Below are 19,387 nucleotides of genomic sequence, written 5' to 3'. Positions count from 1 at the left end.
AGTGTTGTGAACAGGGCAGGACCTGTACAGTAAATTGCGGGCACTGGGGAGTGTTGTGAACAGGGTAGGACCTGTACAGTAAATGACAGGCACTGGGCAGTGTTGTGAACAGGATAGGACCTGTACAGTAAATGCAGGGCCCTGGGCAGTGTTGTGAACAGGGTAGGACCTGTACAGTAAATGGCGGGCACTGGGGAATGTAGTGAACAGGGTAGGACCTGTACAGTAAATGGCAGGCACTGCGGAATGTTGTGAACAGGGTAGGACCTGTACAGTAAATGGCAAGCACTGGGCAGTGTTGTGAACAGGGTAGGACCTGTACAGTAAATGCAGGGCACTGGGGAATGTTGTGAACAGGGTAGGACTTGTACAGTAAATGGCAGGCACTGGGCAGTGTTGTGAACAGGGTAGGATCTGTACAGTAAATGGAGGGCACTGGGGAGTGTTGTGAACAGGGTAGGAACTGTACAGTAAATGCAGGGCACTGGGGAATGTTGTGAACAGGGTAGGACCTGTACAGTAAATGGTGGGCACTGGGGAGTGTTGTGAACAGGGTAGGACCTGTACAGTAAATGGCGGGCTGAGGAGTGTTGTGAACAGGGTAGGACCTGTACAGTAAATGGCGGGCACTGGGGAATGTTGTGAACAGGGTAGGACCTGTACAGTAAATGGCAAGCACTGGGCAGTGTAGTGAACAGGGTAGGACCTGTACAGTAAATGGCAAGCACTGGGCAGTGTAGTGAACAGGGTAGGACCTGTACAGTAAATGGCAAGCACTGGGCAGTGTAGTGAACAGGGTAGGACCTGTACAGTAAATGCAGGGCACTAGGGAATGTTGTGAACAGGGTCGGACCTGTACGGTAAATGGCAAGCACTGGGCAGTGTAGTGAACAGGGTAGGACCTGTACAGTAAATGTTGGGCACTGGAGAATGTTGTGAACAGGGTAGGACCTGTACAGTAAATGGCGGGCACTGGGGAGTGTTGTGAACAGGGTAGGACCTGTACAGTAAATGGTGGGCACTGGAGAATGTTGTGAACAGGGTAGGACCTGTACAGTAAATGGCAGGCACTGGGCAGTGTTGTGAACAGGGTAGGACCTGTACAGTAAATGCAGGGCACTGGGCAGTGTTGTGAACAGGTTAGGACCTGTACGGTAAATGGTGGGCACTGGGGAGTGTTGTGAACAGGGTAGGACCTGTACAGTAAATGCAGGGCACTGGGGAATGTTGTGAACAGGGTAGGACCTGTACAGTAAATGGTGGGCACTGGGGAGTGTTGTGAACAGGGTAGGACATGTACAGTAAATGGCAAGCACTGGGCAGTGTAGTGAACAGGGTAGGACCTGTACAGTAAATGGCGGGCACTGGGGAGTGTTGTGAACAGGGCAGGACCTGTACAGAAAATGGCGGGCACTGGGGAGTGTTGTGAACAGGGTAGGACCTGTACAGTAAATGGCGGGCACTGCGGAGTGTTGTGAACAGGGTAGGACCTGTACAGTAAATGGCGGGCACTGGGGAGTGTTGTGAACAGGGTAGGACCTGTACAGTAATTGGCGGACACTGGGGAGTGTTGTGAACAGGGTAGGACCTGTACAGTAAATGGCGGGCACTGGGAGTGTTGTGAACAGGGTAGGACCTGTACAGTAAATGGCGGGCACTGGGGAGTGTTGTGAACAGGGTAGGACCTGTACAGTAAATGGCGGGCACTGCGGAGTGTTGTGAACAGGGTAGGACCTGTACAGTAAATGGCGGGCACTGGGAGGTGTTGTGAACAGGGTAGGACCTGTACAGTAAATGGCGGGCACTGGGGAGTGTTGTGAACAGGGTAGGACCTGTACAGTAAATGGCAAGCACTGGGCAGTGTAGTGAACAGGGTAGGACCTGTACAGTAAATGCAGGGCACTGGGGAATGTTGTGAACAGGGTAGGACCTGTACAGTAAATGGTGGGCACTGGGGAGTGTTGTGAACAGGGTAGGACCTGTACAGTAAATGGCGGGCTGAGGAGTGTTGTGAACAGGGTAGGACCTGTACAGTAAATGGCGGGCACTGGGGAATGTTGTGAACAGGGTAGGACCTGTACAGTAAATGGCAAGCACTGGGCAGTGTAGTGAACAGGGTAGGACCTGTACAGTAAATGGCAAGCACCTGGCAGTGTAGTGAACAGGGTAGGACCTGTACAGTAAATGGCAAGCACTGGGCAGTGTAGTGAACAGGGTAGGACCTGTACAGTAAATGCAGGGCACTAGGGAATGTTGTGAACAGGGTCGGACCTGTACGGTAAATGGCAAGCACTGGGCAGTGTAGTGAACAGGGTAGGACCTGTACAGTAAATGTTGGGCACTGGAGAATGTTGTGAACAGGGTAGGACCTGTACAGTAAATGGCGGGCACTGGGGAGTGTTGTGAACAGGGTAGGACCTGTACAGTAAATGGCGGGCACTGGAGAATGTTGTGAACAGGGTAGGACCTGTACAGTAAATGGCAGGCACTGGGCAGTATTGTGAACAGGGTAGGACCTGTACAGTAAATGCAGGGCACTGGGCAGTGTTGTGAACAGGTTAGGACCTGTACGGTAAATGGTGGGCACTGGGGAGTGTTGTGAACAGGGTAGGACCTGTACAGTAAATGCAGGGCACTGGGGAATGTTGTGAACAGGGTAGGACCTGTACAGTAAATGGTGGGCACTGGGGAGTGTTGTGAACAGGGTAGGACATGTACAGTAAATGGCAAGCACTGGGCAGTGTAGTGAACAGGGTAGGACCTGTACAGTAAATGCAGGGCACTAGGGAATGTTGTGAACAGGGTAGGACCTGTACAGTAAATGGTGGGCACTGGGGAGTGTTGTGAACAGGGTAGGACCTGTACAGTAAATGCAGGGCACTGGGGAATGTTGTGAACAGGGTAGGACCTGTACAGTAAATGGTGGGCACTGGGGAGTGTTGTGAACAGGGTAGGACATGTACAGTAAATGGCAAGCACTGGGCAGTGTAGTGAACAGGGTAGGACCTGTACAGTAAATGGCGGGCACTGGGGAGTGTTGTGAACAGGGCAGGACCTGTACAGAAAATGGCGGGCACTGGGGAGTGTTGTGAACAGGGTAGGACCTGTACAGTAAATGGCGGGCACTGCGGAGTGTTGTGAACAGGGTAGGACCTGTACAGTAAATGGCGGGCACTGGGGAGTGTTGTGAACAGGGTAGGACCTGTACAGTAATTGGCGGACACTGGGGAGTGTTGTGAACAGGGTAGGACCTGTACAGTAAATGGCGGGCACTGGGAGTGTTGTGAACAGGGTAGGACCTGTACAGTAAATGGCGGGCACTGGGGAGTGTTGTGAACAGGGTAGGACCTGTACAGTAAATGGCGGGCACTGCGGAGTGTTGTGAACAGGGTAGGACCTGTACAGTAAATGGCGGGCACTGGGAGGTGTTGTGAACAGGGTAGGACCTGTACAGTAAATGGCGGGCACTGGGGAGTGTTGTGAACAGGGTAGGACCTGTACAGTAAATGGCGGGCACTGGGGAATGTTGTGAACAGGGTAGGACCTGTACAGTAAATGGCGGGCACTGGGGAGTGTAGTGAACTGGGTAGGACCTGTACAGCAAATGCAGGGCACTGGGGAGTGTTGTGAACAGGGTAGGACCTGTACAGTAAATGGCGGGCACTGCGGAGTGTTGTGAACAGGGTAGGCCCTGTACAGTAAATGGTGGGCACATGGGAGTGTTGTGAACAGGGTAGGACCTGTACAGTAAATGGTGGGCACTGGGGAGTGTTGTGAACAGGGTAGTACATGTACAGTAAATGGCGGGCACTGGGGAGTGTAGTGAACAGGGTCGGACCTCTACAGTAAATGGCGGGCACTGGGGAGTGTAGTGAACAGGGTCGGACCTGTGCAGTAAATGGCGGGCACTGGGGAGTGTTGTGAACAGGGTAGGACCTGTACAGTAAATGCAGGGCACTGGGGAGTGTTGTGAACAGGGTAGGACCTGTACAGTAAATGGCAAGCACTGGGCAGTGTAGTGAACAGGGTAGGACCTGTACAGTAAATGGCGGGCACTGGGGAGTGTTGTGAACAGGGTCGGACCTGTACAGTAAATGACGGGCACTGGGGAGTGTAGTGAACAGGGTAGGACCTGTACAGTAAATGGCGGGCACTGGGGAGTGTTGTGAACAGGGTAGGACCTGTACAGTGAATGGTGGGCACTGGGGAGTGTTGTGAACAGGGTAGGACCTGTACAGTAAATGGCAAGCACTGGGCAGTGTAGTGAACAGGGTAGGACCTGTACAGTAAATGGCAAGCACTGGGCAGTGTAGTGAACAGGGTAGGACCTGTACAGTAAATGCAGGGCACTAGGGAATGTTGTGAACAGGGTAGGACCTGTACAGTAAATGGTGGGCACTGGGGAGTGTTGTGAACAGGGTAGGACCTGTACAGTAAATGGCAAGCACTGGGCAGTGTAGTGAACAGGGTAGGACCTGTACAGTAAATGGCAAGCACTGGGCAGTGTAGTGAACAGGGTAGGACCTGTACAGTAAATGCAGGGCACTAGGGAATGTTGTGAACAGGGTAGGACCTGTACAGTAAATGGTGGGCACTGGGGAGTGTTGTGAACAGGGTAGGACCTGTACAGTAAATGGCAAGCACTGGGCAGTGTAGGGAACAGGGTAGGACCTGTACAGTAAATGGCAAGCACTGGGCAGTGTAGTGAACAGGGTAGGACCTGTACAGTAAATGCAGGGCACTGGGGAATGTTGTGAACAGGGTAGGACCTGTACAGTAAATGGTGGGCACTGGGGAGTGTTGTGAACAGGGTAGGACCTGTACAGTAAATGGCGGGCTGAGGAGTGTTGTGAACAGGGTAGGACCTGTACAGTAAATGGCGGGCACTGGGGAATGTTGTGAACAGGGTAGGACCTGTACAGTAAATGGCAAGCACTGGGCAGTGTAGTGAACAGGGTAGGACCTGTACAGTAAATGGCAAGCACTGGGCAGTGTAGTGAACAGGGTAGGACCTGTACAGTAAATGGCAAGCACTGGGCAGTGTAGTGAACAGGGTAGGACCTGTACAGTAAATGCAGGGCACTAGGGAATGTTGTGAACAGGGTCGGACCTGTACGGTAAATGGCAAGCACTGGGCAGTGTAGTGAACAGGGTAGGACCTGTACAGTAAATGTTGGGCACTGGAGAATGTTGTGAACAGGGTAGGACCTGTACAGTAAATGGCGGGCACTGGGGAGTGTTGTGAACAGGGTAGGACCTGTACAGTAAATGGCGGGCACTGGAGAATGTTGTGAACAGGGTAGGACCTGTACAGTAAATGGCAGGCACTGGGCAGTGTTGTGAACAGGGTAGGACCAGTACAGTAAATGCAGGGCACTGGGCAGTGTTGTGAACAGGTTAGGACCTGTACGGTAAATGGTGGGCACTGGGGAGTGTTGTGAACAGGGTAGGACCTGTACAGTAAATGCAGGGCACTGGGGAATGTTGTGAACATGGTAGGACCTGTACAGTAAATGGTGGGCACTGGGGAGTGTTGTGAACAGGGTAGGACATGTACAGTAAATGGCAAGCACTGGGCAGTGTAGTGAACAGGGTAGGACCTGTACAGTAAATGGCGGGCACTGGGGAGTGTTGTGAACAGGGCAGGACCTGTACAGAAAATGGCGGGCACTGGGGAGTGTTGTGAACAGGGTAGGACCTGTACAGTAAATGGCGGGCACTGCGGAGTGTTGTGAACAGGGTAGGACCTGTACAGTAAATGGCGGGCACTGGGGAGTGTTGTGAACAGGGTAGGACCTGTACAGTAATTGGCGGACACTGGGGAGTGTTGTGAACAGGGTAGGACCTGTACAGTAAATGGCGGGCACTGGGAGTGTTGTGAACAGGGTAGGACCTGTACAGTAAATGGCGGGCACTGGGGAGTGTTGTGAACAGGGTAGGACCTGTACAGTAAATGGCGGGCACTGCGGAGTGTTGTGAACAGGGTAGGACCTGTACAGTAAATGGCGGGCACTGGGAGGTGTTGTGAACAGGGTAGGACCTGTACAGTAAATGGCGGGCACTGGGGAGTGTTGTGAACAGGGTAGGACCTGTACAGTAAATGGCGGGCACTGGGGAATGTTGTGAACAGGGTAGGACCTGTACAGTAAATGGCGGGCACTGGGGAGTGTAGTGAACTGGGTAGGACCTGTACAGCAAATGCAGGGCACTGGGGAGTGTTGTGAACAGGGTAGGACCTGTACAGTAAATGGCGGGCACTGCGGAGTGTTGTGAACAGGGTAGGCCCTGTACAGTAAATGGTGGGCACATGGGAGTGTTGTGAACAGGGTAGGACCTGTACAGTAAATGGTGGGCACTGGGGAGTGTTGTGAACAGGGTAGTACCTGTACAGTAAATGGCGGGCACTGGGGAGTGTAGTGAACAGGGTCGGACCTCTACAGTAAATGGCGGGCACTGGGGAGTGTAGTGAACAGGGTCGGACCTGTGCAGTAAATGGCGGGCACTAGGGAGTGTTGTGAACAGGGTAGGACCTGTACAGTAAATGCAGGGCACTGGGGAGTGTTGTGAACAGGGTAGGACCTGTACAGTAAATGGCAAGCAATGGGCAGTGTAGTGAACAGGGTAGGACCTGTACAGTAAATGGCGGGCACTGGGGAGTGTTGTGAACAGGGTCGGACCTGTACAGTAAATGACGGGCACTGGGGAGTGTAGTGAACAGGGTAGGACCTGTACAGTAAATGGCGGGCACTGGGGAGTGTTGTGAACAGGGTAGGACCTGTACAGTAATTGGCGGGCACTGAGGAGTGTAGTGAACAGGGTAGGACCTGTACAGTAAATGGCGGGCACTGGGGAGTGTTGTGAACAGGGTAGGACCTGTACAGTAATTGGCGGGCACTGGGCAGTGTTGTGAACAGGGTAGGACCTGTACAGTAAATGGCAGGCACTGGGGAGTGTTGTGAACAGGGTAGGACCTGTACAGTAAATGGTGGGCACTGGAGAATGTTGTGAACAGGGTAGGACCTGTACAGTAAATGGCGGGCACTGGGGAGTGTAGTGAACAGGGTAGGACCTGTACAGTAAATGGCGGGCACTGAGGAGTGTTGAGAACAGGGTAGGACCTGTACAGTAAATGGCGGGCACTGGGGAATGTTGTGAACAGGGTAGGACCTGTACAGTAAATGGCGGGCACTGGGGAGTGTTGTGAACAGGGTAGGAACTGTACAGTAAATGGCACGCACTGGGGAGTGTTGTGAACAGGGTAGGACCTGTACAGTAAATGGTGGGCACTGGAGAATGTTGTGAACAGGGTAGGACCTGTACAGTAAATGGCGGGCACTGGGGAGTGTAGTGAACAGGGTAGGACCTGTACAGTAAATGGCGGGCACTGAGGAGTGTTGAGAACAGGGTAGGACCTGTACAGTAAATGTCGGGCACTGAGGATTGTAGTGAACTGGGTAGGACCTGTACAGCAAATGCAGGGCACTGGGGAGTGTTGTGAACAGGGTAGGACCTGTACAGTAAATGGCAAGCACTGGGCAGTGTAGTGAAGAGGGTAGGACCTGTACAGTAAATGGTGGGCACTTGGGAGTGTTGTGAACAGGGTAGGTCCTGTACAGTAAATGCAGGGCACTGGGGAATGTTGTGAACAGGGTAGGACCTGTACAGTAAATGCAGGGCACTGGGGAATGTTGTGAACAGGGTAGGACCTGTACAGTAAATGGCAAGCACTGGGGAATGTTGTGAACAGGGTAGGACCTGTACAGTAAATGGCAAGCACTGGGCAGTGTAGTGAACAGGGTAGTACCTGTACAGTAAAAGGCAAGCACTGGGCAGTGTAGTGAACAGGGTAGGACCTGTACAGTAAATGGCAAGCACTGGGGAGTGTTGTGAACAGGGTAAGACCTGTACAGTAAATGCAGGGCACTAGGGAATGTTGTGAACAGGGTCGGACCTGTACGGTAAATGGCAGGCACTGAGGAGTGTTGTGAACAGGGTAGGACCTGTACAGTAAATGGCGGGCACTGGGGAGTGTTGTGAACAGGGTAGGACCTGTACAGTAAATGGCAAGCACTGGGGAATGTTGTGAACAGGGTAGGACCTGTACAGTAAATGGCAAGCACTGGGCAGTGTAGTGAACAGGGTAGTACCTGTACAGTAAAAGGCAAGCACTGGGCAGTGTAGTGAACAGGGTAGGACCTGTACAGTAAATGGCAAGCACTGGGCAGTGTTGTGAACAGGGTAGGACCTGTACAGTAAATGGCAAGCACTGGGGAATGTTGTGAACAGGGTAGGACCTGTACAGTAAATGGCAAGCACTGGGCAGTGTAGTGAACAGGGTAGGACCTGTACAGTAAATGGCGGGCACTGGGGAGTGTTGTGAACAGGGTAGGACCTGTACAGTAAATGTCGGGCACTGAGGAGTGTAGTGAACTGGGTAGGACCTGTACAGCAAATGCAGGGCACTGGGGAGTGTTGTGAACAGGGTAGGACCTGTACAGTAAATGGCAAGCACTGGGCAGTGTAGTGAAGAGGGTAGGACCTGTACAGTAAATGGTGGGCACTTGGGAGTGTTGTGAACAGGGTAGGTCCTGTACAGTAAATGCAGGGCACTGGGGAATGTTGTGAACAGGGTAGGACCTGTACAGTAAATGCAGGGCACTGGGGAATGTTGTGAACAGGGTAGGACCTGTACAGTAAATGGCAAGCACTGGGGAATGTTGTGAACAGGGTAGGACCTGTACAGTAAATGGCAAGCACTGGGCAGTGTAGTGAACAGGGTAGTACCTGTACAGTAAAAGGCAAGCACTGGGCAGTGTAGTGAACAGGGTAGGACCTGTACAGTAAATGGCAAGCACTGGGGAGTGTTGTGAACAGGGTAGGACCTGTACAGTAAATGCAGGGCACTAGGGAATGTTGTGAACAGGGTCGGACCTGTACGGTAAATGGCAGGCACTGAGGAGTGTTGTGAACAGGGTAGGACCTGTACAGTAAATGGCGGGCACTGGGGAGTGTTGTGAACAGGGTAGGACCTGTACAGTAAATGGCAAGCACTGGGGAATGTTGTGAACAGGGTAGGACCTGTACAGTAAATGGCAAGCACTGGGCAGTGTAGTGAACAGGGTAGGACCTGTACAGTAAATGGCAAGCACTGGGCAGTGTAGTGAACAGGGTAGGACCTGTACAGTAAATGGCGGGCACTGGGGAGTGTTGTGAACAGGGTAGGACCTGTACAGTAAATGGCGGTCACTGGGCTGCGTTGTGAACAGGGTAGGACCTGTACAGTAAATGCAGGGCACTGGGGAATGTTGTGAACAGGGTAGGACCTGTACAGTAAATGCAGGGCACTGGGGAATGTTGTGAACAGGGTAGGACCTGTACAGTAAATGGCGGGCACTGGGGAGTGTTGTGAACAGGGTAGGACCTGTACGGTAAATGGCGGGCACTTGGGAATGTTGTGAACAGGGTAGGACCTGTACAGTAAATGGCAGGCACTGGGGAATGTTGTGAACAGGGTAGGACCTGTACAGTAAATGCAGGGCACTGGGGAATGTTGTGAACAGGGTAGGACCTGTACAGTAAATGGTGGGCACTGGGGAGTGTTGTGAACAGGGTAGGACCTGTACAGTAAATGGTGGGCACTGGGGAGTGTTGTGAACAGGGTAGGACCTGTACAGTAAATGGCAAGCACTGGGCAGTGTAGTGAACAGGGTAGGACCTGTACAGTAAATGCAGGGCACTGGGGAATGTTGTGAACAGGGTAGGACCTGTACAGTAAATGCAGGGCACTGGGGAATGTTGTGAACAGGGTAGGACCTGTACAGTAAATGGTGGGCACTGAGGAGTGTTGTGAACAGGGTAGGACCTGTACAGTAAATGCAGGGCACTGGGCAGTGCTGTGAACAGGGTAGGTCCTGTACAGTAAATGCAGGGCACTGGGGAATGTTGTGAACAGGGTAGGACCTGTACAGTAAATGGTGGGCACTGGGGAGTGTTGTGAACAGGGTAGGACCTGTACAGTAAATGCAGGGCACTGGGCAGTGTTGTGAACAGGGTAGGTCCTGTACAGTAAATGCAGGGCACTGGGGAATGTTGTGAACAGGGTAGGACCTGTACAGTAAATGGCAAGCACTGGGGAATGTTGTGAACAGGGTAGGACGTGTACAGTAAATGGCAAGCACTGGGCAGTGTAGTGAACAGGGTAGTACCTGTACAGTAAAAGGCAAGCACTGGGCAGTGTAGTGAACAGGGTAGGACCTGTACAGTAAATGGCAAGCACTGGGGAATATTGTGAAGAGGGTCGGACCTGTACGGTAAATGGCAAGCACTGGGGAGTGTTGTGAACAGGGTAGGACCTGTACAGTAAATGCAGGGCACTAGGGAATGTTGTGAACAGGGTCGGACCTGTACGGTAAATGGCAGGCACTGAGGAGTGTTGTGAACAGGGTAGGACCTGTACAGTAAATGGTGGGCACTGGGGAGTGTTGTGAACAGGGTAGGACCTGTACAGTAAATGGCAAGCACTGGGGAATGTTGTGAACAGGGTAGGACCTGTACAGTAAATGGCAAGCCCTGGGCAGTGTAGTGAACAGGGTAGGACCTGTACAGTAAATGGCGGGCACTGGGGAGTGTTGTGAACAGGGTAGGACCTGTACAGTAAATGCAGGGCACTAGGGAATGTTGTGAACAGGGTCGGACCTGTACGGTAAATGGCAGGCACTGAGGAGTGTTGTGAACAGGGTAGGACCTGTACAGTAATTGGCGGGCACTGGGGAGTGTTGTGAACAGGGTAGGACCTGTACAGTAAATGGCGGGCACTGGGAGTGTTGTGAACAGGGTAGGACCTGTACAGTAAATGGCGGGCACTGGGGAGTGTTGTGAACAGGGTAGGACCTGTACAGTAAATGGCGGGCACTGGGGAGTGTTGTGAACAGGGTAGGACCTGAACAGTAAATGGCGGGCACTGGGGAGTGTTGTGAACAGGGCAGGACCTGTACAGTAAATGGCGGGCACTGAGGAGTGTTGTGAACAGGGTAGGACCTGTACAGTAAATGGTGGGCACTTGGGAGTGTTGTGAACAGGGTAGGACCTGCACAGTAAATGGTGGGCACTTGGGAGTGTTGTGAACAGGGTAGGACCTGTACAGTAAATGGTGGGCACTTGGGAGTGTTGTGAACAGGGTAGGACCTGCACAGTAAATGGTGGGCACTTGGGAGTGTTGTGAACAGGGTAGGACCTGTACAGTAAATGGCGGTCACTGGGCTGCGTTGTGAACAGGGTAGGACCTGTACAGTAAATGCAGGGCACTGGGGAATGTTGTGAACAGGGTAGGACCTGTACAGTAAATGCAGGGCACTGGGGAATGTTGTGAACAGGGTAGGACCTGTACAGTAAATGGCGGGCACTGGGGAGTGTTGTGAACAGGGTAGGACCTGTACGGTAAATGGTGGGCACTTGGGAATGTTGTGAACAGGGTAGGACCTGTACAGTAAATGGCAAGCACTGGGCAGTGTAGTGAACAGGGTAGGACCTGTACAGTAAATGGCGGGCACTGGGGAGTGTTGTGAACAGGGTAGGACCTGTACAGTAAATGCAGGGCACTAGGGAATGTTGTGAACAGGGTCGGACCTGTACGGTAAATGGCAGGCACTGAGGAGTGTTGTGAACAGGGTAGGACCTGTACAGTAAATGGCAAGCACTGGGCAGTGTTGTGAACACGGTAGGACCTGTACAGTAAATGCAGGGCACTGGGCAGTGTTGTGAACATGGTAGGACCTGTACAGTAAATGCAGGGCACTGGCCAGTGTAGTGAACAGGGTAGGACCTGTACAGTAAATGGCGGGCACTGGGGAATGTTGTGAACAGGGTCGGAACTGTACAGTAAATGGCAGGCACTGAGGAGTGTTCTGAACAGGGTCGGACCTGTACAGTAAATAGCAGGCACTGGGCAGTGTTGTGAACAGGGTCGGACCTGTACAGTAAGTGGTGGGCACTGGGGAGTGTTGTGAACAGGGAAGGACCTGTACAGTAAATGGCGGGCACTGGAGAATGTTGTGAACAGGGTAGGACCTGTACAGTACATGGCAGGCACTGGGCAGTGTTGTGAACAGGGTAGGACCTGTACAGTAAATGGCGGGCACTGGGGAATGTAGTGAACAGGGTAGGACCTGTACAGTAAATGGCAGGCACTGGGAATGTTGTGAACAGGGTAGGACCTGTACAGTAAATGGCAAGCACTGGGCAGTGTAGTGAACAGGGTAGGACCTGTACAGTAAATGGCGGGCACTGGGGAGTGTTGTGAACAGGGTAGGACCTGTACAGTAAATGCAGGGCACTAGGGAATGTTGTGAACAGGGTCGGACCTGTACGGTAAATGGCAGGCACTGAGGAGTGTTGTGAACAGGGTAGGACCTGTACAGTAAATGGCAAGCACTGGGCAGTGTTGTGAACACGGTAGGACCTGTACAGTAAATGCAGGGCACTGGGCAGTGTTGTGAACATGGTAGGACCTGTACAGTAAATGCAGGGCACTGGCCAGTGTAGTGAACAGGGTAGGACCTGTACAGTAAATGGCGGGCACTGGGGAATGTTGTGAACAGGGTCGGAACTGTACAGTAAATGGCAGGCACTGAGGAGTGTTCTGAACAGGGTCGGACCTGTACAGTAAATAGCAGGCACTGGGCAGTGTTGTGAACAGGGTCGGACCTGTACAGTAAATGGCGGGCACTGGGGAGTGTTGTGAACAGGGAAGGACCTGTACAGTAAATGGCGGGCACTGGAGAATGTTGTGAACAGGGTAGGACCTGTACAGTACATGGCAGGCACTGGGCAGTGTTGTGAACAGGGTAGGACCTGTACAGTAAATGGCGGGCACTGGGGAATGTAGTGAACAGGGTAGGACCTGTACAGTAAATGGCAGGCACTGGGGAATGTTGTGAACAGGGTAGGACTTGTACAGTAAATGGCAGGCACTGGGGAATGTTGTGAACAGGGTAGGACTTGTACAGTAAATGGCAGGCACTGGGCAGTGTTGTGAACAGGGTAGGATCTGTACAGTAAATGGTGGGCACTGGGGAGTGTTGTGAACAGGGTAGGACCTGTACAGTAAATGGCGGGCACTGGGCAGTGTTGTGAACACGGTAGGACCTGTACAGTAAATGCAGGGCACTGGGCAGTGTTGTGAACATGGTAGGACCTGTACAGTAAATGCAGGGCACTGGCCAGTATAGTGAACAGGGTAGGACCTGTACAGTAAATGGCGGGCACTGGGGAATGTTGTGAACAGGGTAGGAACTGTACAGTAAACGGCGGGCACTGAGGAGTGTTGTGAACAGGGTAGGACCTGTACAGTAAATGGCGGGCACTGGGCAGTGTTGTGAACACGGTAGGACCTGTACAGTAAATGCAGGGCACTGGGCAGTGTTGTGAACATGGTAGGACCTGTACAGTAAATGCAGGGCACTGGGCAGTGTAGTGAACAGGGTAGGACCTGTACAGTAAATGGCGGGCACTGGGGAGTGTTGTGAACAGGGTAGGACCTGTACAGTAAATGGCGGGCACTGGAGAATGTTGTGAACAGGGTAGGACCTGTACAGTAAATGGCGGGCACTGGGGAATGTTGTGAACAGGGTCGGACCTGTACAGTAAATGGCGATCACTGGGGAGTGCTCTGAACAGGGTAGGACCTGTACAGTAAATGGCAAGCACTGGGCAGTGTAGTGAACAGGGTAGGACCTGTACAGTAAATGCAGGGCACTGGGGAATGTTGTGAACAGGGTAGAACCTGTACAGTAAATGGCAGGCACTGGGGAGTGTTGTGAACAGGGTAGGACCTGTACAGTAAATGGTGGGCATTGGGGAGTGTTGTGAACAGGGTAGGACCTGTACAGTAAATGCAGGGCACTGGGGAATGTTGTGAACAGGGTAGGACCTGTACAGTAAATGGTGGGCACTGGGGAATATTGTGAACAGGGTAGGACCTGTACAGTAAATGGCGGGCACAGGGGAGTGCTGTGAACAGGGTAGGACCTGTACAGTAAATGGCGGGCACTGGGCAGTGTAGTGAACAGGGTAGGACCTGTACAGAAAATGGCGGGCACTGGGGAGTGTTGTGAACAGGGTAGGACCTGTACAGTAAATGGCGGGCACTGCGGAGTGTTGTGAACAGGGTAGGACCTGTACAGTAAATGGCGGGCACTGGGGAGTGTTGTGAACAGGGTAGGACCTGTACAGTAATTGGCGGGCACTGGGGAGTGCTGTGAACAGGGTAGGACCTGTACAGTAAATGGTAGGCACTGGGAGTGTTGTGAACAGGGTAGGACCTGTACAGTAAATGGCGGGCACTGTGGAGTGTTGTGAACAGTGTAGGACCTGTACAGTAAATGGCGGGCACTGGGGAGTGTTGTGAACAGTGTAGGACTTGTACAGTAAATGGCGGGCACTGGGCAGTGTTGTGAACAGGGTAGGACCTGTACAGTAAATGCAGGGCACTGGGGAGTGTTGTGAACAGGGTAGGACCTGCACAGTAAATGGTGGGCACTGGGGAGTGTTGTGAACAGGGTAGGACCTGTACAGTAAATGACAGGCACCGGGGAATGTTGTGAACAGGGTAGGACCTGTACGGTAAATGGTGGGCACTGGGGAATGTTGTGAACAGGGTAGGACCTGTACAGTAAATGGCGGGCACTGGGGAATGTTGTGAACAGGGTAGGACCTGTACAGTAAATGGCAGGCACTGGGGAATGTTGTGAACAGGGTAGGATCTGTACAGTAAATGGTGGGCACTGGGGAGTGTTGTGAACAGGGTGGGACCTGTACAGTAAATGGCGGGCACCGGGCAGTGTTGTGAACAGGGTAGGACCTGTACAGTAAATGGTGGGCACTGGGGAGTGTTGTGAACAGGGTAGGATCTGTACAGTAAATGGTGGGCACTGGGGAGTGTTGTGAACAGGGTGGGACCTGTACAGTAAATGGCGGGCACCGGGCAGTGTTGTGAACAGGGTAGGACCTGTACAGTAAATGCAGGGCACTGGGGAATGTTGTGAACAGGGTAGGACCTGTACAGTAAATGGCGGGCACTGGGGAGTGTTGTGAACAGGGTCGGACCTGTATAGTAAATGGTGGGCACTGGGGAATGTTGTGAACAGGGTAGGACCTGTACAGTAAATGATGGGCACTGGGGAGTGTTGTGAACAGGGTAGGACCTGTACAGTAAATGGTAGGCACTGGGAGTGTTGTGAACAGGGTAGGACCTGTACAGTAAATGGCGGGCACTGGGGAGTGTTGTGAACAGGGTAGGACCTGTACAGTAAATGGCGGGCACTGAGGAGTGTTGTGAACAGGGTAGGACCTGTACAGTAAATGGTGGGCACTGGGGAGTGTTGTGAACAGGGTAGGACCTGCACAGTAAATGGTGGGCACTGGGGAGTGTTGTGAACAGGGTAGGACCTGTACAGTAAATGGCGGGCACTGGGCTGCGTTGTGAACAGGGTAGGACCTGTACAGTAAATGCAGGGCACTGGGGAATGTTGTGAACAGGGTAGGACCTGTACAGTAAATGGCGGGCACTGGGGAATGTTGTGAACAGGGTAGGACCTGTACAGTAAATGGTGGGCACTGGGGAATGTTGTGAACAGGGTAGGACCTGTACAGTAAATGGCGGGCACTGGGGAATGTTGTGAACAGGGTCGGACCTGTACAGTAAATGGTGGGCACTGGGGAATGTTGTGAACAGGGTAGGACCTGTACAGTAAATGGTGGGCACTGAGGAGTGTTGTGAACAGGGTAGGAACTGTACAGTAAATGGCAGGCACTGGGGAATGTTGTGAACAGGGTAGGATCTGGACAGTAAATGGTGGGCACCGGGCAGTGTTGTGAACAGGGTAGGACCTGTACAGTAAATGCAGGGCACTGGGGAATGTTGTGAACAGGGTAGGACCTGTACAGTAAATGGCGGGCACTGGGGAGTGTTGTGAACAGGGTCGGACCTGTACAGTAAATGGTGGGCACTGGGGAATGTTGTGAACAGGGTAGGACCTGTACAGTAAATGGTGGGCACTGGGGAGTGTTGTGAACTGGGTAGGACCTGTACAGTAAATGGCGGGCACTGAGGAGTGTTGTGAACAGGGTAGGACCTGTACAGTAAATGGTGGGCACTGGGGAGTGTTGTGAACAGGGTAGGACCTGTACAGTAAATGGCAGGCACTGAGGAGTGTTGTGAACAGGGTAGGACCTGTACAGTAAATGGCAGGCACTGGGGAATGTTGTGAACAGGGTAGGACCTGTACAGTAAATGGTGGGCACTGGGGAGTGTTGTGAACAGGGTAGGACCTGTACAGTAAATGGCGGGCACTGGGGAATGTTGTGAACAGGGTAGGACCTGTACAGTAAATGGCGGGCACTGGGCTGCGTTGTGAACAGGGTAGGACCTGTACAGTAAATGGTGGGCACTGAGGAGTGTTGTGAACAGGGTAGGACCTGTACAGTAAATGGCGGGCACTGAGGAGTGTTGTGAACAGGGTAGGACGTGTATAGTAAATGGTGGGCACTGGGGAGTGTTGTGAACAGGGTAGGACCTGTACAGTAAATGCAGGGTACTGGGGAATGTTGTGAACAGGGTAGGACCTGTACAGTAAATGCAGGGTACTGGGGAATGTTGTGAACAGGGTAGGACCTGTACAGTAAATGGCAAGCACTGGGCAGTGTAGTGTACAGGGTAGGACCTGTACAGTAAATGGCGGGCACTGGGGAGTGTTGTGAACAGGGTAGGACCTGTACAGAAAATGGCGGGCACTGGGGAGTGTTGTGAACAGGGTAGGACCTGTACAGTAAACGGCGGGCACTGCGGAGTGTTGTGAACAGGGTAGGACCTGTACAGTAAATGGCGGGCACTGGGGAGTGTTGTGAACAGGGTAGGACCTGTACAGTAATTGGCGGGCACTGGGGAGTGTTGTGAACAGGGTAGGACCTGTACAGTAAATGGTAGGCACTGGGAGTGTTGTGAACAGGGTAGGACCTGTACAGTAAATGGCGGGCACTGGGGAGTGTTGTGAACAGTGTAGGACCTGTACAGTAAATGGCGGGCACTGGGGAGTGTTGTGAACAGTGTAGGACTTGTACAGTAAATGGCGGGCACTGGGCAGTGTTGTGAACAGGGTAGGACCTGTACAGTAAATGCAGGGCACTGGGGAGTGTTGTGAACAGGGTAGGACCTGCACAGTAAATGGTGGGCACTGGGGAGTGTTGTGAACAGGGTAGGACCTGTACAGTAAATGACAGGCACCGGGGAATGTTGTGAACAGGGTAGGACCTGTACGGTAAATGGTGGGCACTGGGGAATGTTGTGAACAGGGTAGGACCTGTACAGTAAATGGCGGGCACTGGGGAATGTTGTGAACAGGGTAGGACCTGTACAGTAAATGGCAGGCACTGGGGAGTGTTGTGAACAGGGTCGGACCTGTACAGTAAATGGTGGGCACTGGGGAATGTTGTGAACAGGGTAGGACCTGTACAGTAAATGGTGGGCACTGGGGAGTGTTGTGAACTGGGTAGGACCTGTACAGTAAATGGCGGGCACTGAGGAGTGTTGTGAACAGGGTAGGACCTGTACAGTAAATGGTGGGCACTGGGGAGTGTTGTGAACAGGGTAGGACCTGTACAGTAAATGGCAGGCACTGAGGAGTGTTGTGAACAGGGTAGGACCTGTACAGTAAATGGCAGGCACTGGGGAATGTTGTGAACAGGGTAGGACCTGTACAGTAAATGGTGGGCACTGGGGAGTGTTGTGAACAGGGTAGGACCTGTACAGTAAATGGCGGGCACTGGGGAATGTTGTGAACAGGGTAGGACCTGTACAGTAAATGGCGGGCACTGGGCTGCGTTGTGAACAGGGTAGGACCTGTACAGTAAATGGTGGGCACTGAGGAGTGTTGTGAACAGGGTAGGACCTGTACAGTAAATGGCGGGCACTGAGGAGTGTTGTGAACAGGGTAGGACGTGTATAGTAAATGGTGGGCACTGGGGAGTGTTGTGAACAGGGTAGGACCTGTACAGTAAATGCAGGGTACTGGGGAATGTTGTGAACAGGGTAGGACCTGTACAGTAAATGCAGGGTACTGGGGAATGTTGTGAACAGGGTAGGACCTGTACAGTAAATGGCAAGCACTGGGCAGTGTAGTGTACAGGGTAGGACCTGTACAGTAAATGGCGGGCACTGGGGAGTGTTGTGAACAGGGTAGGACCTGTACAGAAAATGGCGGGCACTGGGGAGTGTTGTGAACAGGGTAGGACCTGTACAGTAAACGGCGGGCACTGCGGAGTGTTGTGAACAGGGTAGGACCTGTACAGTAAATGGCGGGCACTGGGGAGTGTTGTGAACAGGGTAGGACCTGTACAGTAATTGGCGGGCACTGGGGAGTGTTGTGAACAGGGTAGGACCTGTACAGTAAATGGTAGGCACTGGGAGTGTTGTGAACAGGGTAGGACCTGTACAGTAAATGGCGGGCACTGGGGAGTGTTGTGAACAGTGTAGGACCTGTACAGTAAATGGCGGGCACTGGGGAGTGTTGTGAACAGTGTAGGACTTGTACAGTAAATGGCGGGCACTGGGCAGTGTTGTGAACAGGGTAGGACCTGTACAGTAAATGCAGGGCACTGGGGAGTGTTGTGAACAGGGTAGGACCTGCACAGTAAATGGTGGGCACTGGGGAGTGTTGTGAACAGGGTAGGACCTGTACAGTAAATGACAGGCACCGGGGAATGTTGTGAACAGGGTAGGACCTGTACGGTAAATGGTGGGCACTGGGGAATGTTGTGAACAGGGTAGGACCTGTACAGTAAATGGCGGGCACTGGGGAATGTTGTGAACAGGGTAGGACCTGTACAGTAAATGGCAGGCACTGGGGAATGTTGTGAACAGGGTAGGATCTGTACAGTAAATGGTGGGCACTGGGGAGTGTTGTGAACAGGGTGGGACCTGTACAGTAAATGGCGGGCACCGGGCAGTGTTGTGAACAGGGTAGGACCTGTACAGTAAATGGTGGGCACTGGGGAGTGTTGTGAACAGGGTAGGATCTGTACAGTAAATGGTGGGCACTGGGGAGTGTTGTGAACAGCGTGGGACCTGTACAGTAAATGGCGGGCACCGGGCAGTGTTGTGAACAGGGTAGGACCTGTACAGTAAATGCAGGGCACTGGGGAATGTTGTGAACAGGGTAGGACCTGTACAGTAAATGGCGGGCACTGGGGAGTGTTGTGAACAGGGTCGGACCTGTATAGTAAATGGTGGGCACTGGGGAATATTGTGAACAGGGTAGGACCTGTACAGTAAATGATGGGCACTGGGGAGTGTTGTGAACAGGGTAGGACCTGTACAGTAAATGGTAGGCACTGG

At 52.7% G+C, this 19,387-nt stretch overlaps 1 protein-coding gene across 8 annotated transcripts in view; it reads right to left on the bottom strand.

Moving 5' to 3' along the window:
• Nucleotides 1-19,387, bottom strand: part of paplna (papilin a, proteoglycan-like sulfated glycoprotein) — a 610,770-nt gene that overhangs the window by 238,934 nt on the left and 352,449 nt on the right. The window lies entirely within an intron of this gene.

Source organism: Hypanus sabinus, chromosome 2, assembly GCF_030144855.1.
Source record: "Hypanus sabinus isolate sHypSab1 chromosome 2, sHypSab1.hap1, whole genome shotgun sequence".
Classification (NCBI taxonomy): Eukaryota; Metazoa; Chordata; class Chondrichthyes; order Myliobatiformes; family Dasyatidae; genus Hypanus; species Hypanus sabinus.
This window is presented reverse-complemented; position numbering and strand designations above follow the sequence as displayed.